This window comes from Etheostoma spectabile, chromosome 9, assembly GCF_008692095.1.
Source record: "Etheostoma spectabile isolate EspeVRDwgs_2016 chromosome 9, UIUC_Espe_1.0, whole genome shotgun sequence".
NCBI lineage: Eukaryota > Metazoa > Chordata > Actinopteri > Perciformes > Percidae > Etheostoma > Etheostoma spectabile.
In genome coordinates, this window is record NC_045741.1 from 25,087,012 (window position 1) to 25,088,358 (window position 1,347).

Here is a 1,347-nt window from a genome sequence, read left to right on the forward strand (position 1 = left end):
GCTAGAAAGTTTCTGTTTGCAAATACATATTACAATTATTGCAAATACATCATCTAAAGATCATGCTCCGGAAGCATTTTTCAGTTTAAAATGAAACATGCCTATACTGAGACATATTACCAGATGACAATACATCGAATATAAACTGAAAGATTATGTTGCTGCACCTACTCAATAGGATGTGGTGTATACCAATCCAGACAGAATTGTGACTTGGCTTCTATTTGCTTAGGTATTTCTGCTTATTATTGTATAATTTCAGTAGAAAAAAGCTGCATGTTATTGATTTGTGCATGTGTGGGTAAATAAGTAGTATCTACATCTACATCTGTGGTTTCACAGCCTCAGCGAGGAAATGTGCTGGCTGCTTCCTGCCTGGGCAAGCCAAAACTCAGAGTTCTATTTGCTCAGAAAGCTTTCCCCTTGAGACACAGTGATTGATGCATTAGACAACCAGCCAACCCCTACTTTGAAGCATATTGGTCCAGTGATTCAGCACAATTCTGAAGCCAGCTCTAGTTTGGAAAATGGCATTTTGACTCAATGAGCAAGATCTCATGCCAGCCATACGAATGCATCTACCAAATGTATTCCCATCTGTTTGTCTGTGGTGAAATGAAGCATGCAGCAGGGGATTACCTCCAAACAATTAGCTTTTATAAAGCACAATGCAGTATTGCTCCTTTGAAAACATGCCTATGGCAAAACTATGACCCAATAAATGCAGAGCTGTAATCTGAGGTGTTCTAACAATGACCAGGCTGGAATTAGAAAACGCCAGAAGAGTGGGCACACAGTCTTGGAAACAGCTGATTGGCCTCTTTAAAGACTTCCACTTTGTCAAGGAAATCTTGAGCCAGTCTAGCTAGTCTCCTTTATACAGTGTAGAAAACACCCAAAGAAGTAAGCTGGAGGAGACTTCCTGACAGCTCATTTAACATTCTGCCTGCTTCCACCCACTTAATTTGGAGCCCGCACTTCTCTGACGTTCGCTGAGTCCTTTGTGAAAAACAGAACATCATGCTATCTTTCCCTTCATAGACACATCTTTCAGACACTTACACCATTATGTGTCTTGACTTTACACAGGAGGTATCAAATCAGAAAAAAACAAGTGGTCTTTTCACCGCAGCCTCTGTTATGGTGCTCCCGTTCCTGACATAGCCTACTTGAGGCCGGTCGTGTACATTAATAAATGATAGTGGCAGCCCGCCTGGGCACCAGCTGCACTTATAGCACACATGTCAGAGAGACACAGCTCCACTGGAGACAACCCAATCAAACACGGGGCTGGCGCTGCCGCTGTCTGGATGAGCGCTGGTTGACAAATTAAGACTCCTCCAGACT

General features: G+C 42.6%; 1 protein-coding gene across 2 annotated transcripts in view; it reads right to left on the reverse strand.

Annotated features, from left to right (window-relative positions):
• The window catches only part of rab6ba (RAB6B, member RAS oncogene family a), a 40,623-nt gene that overhangs the window by 36,450 nt on the left and 2,826 nt on the right, over positions 1–1,347 (reverse strand). The window lies entirely within an intron of this gene.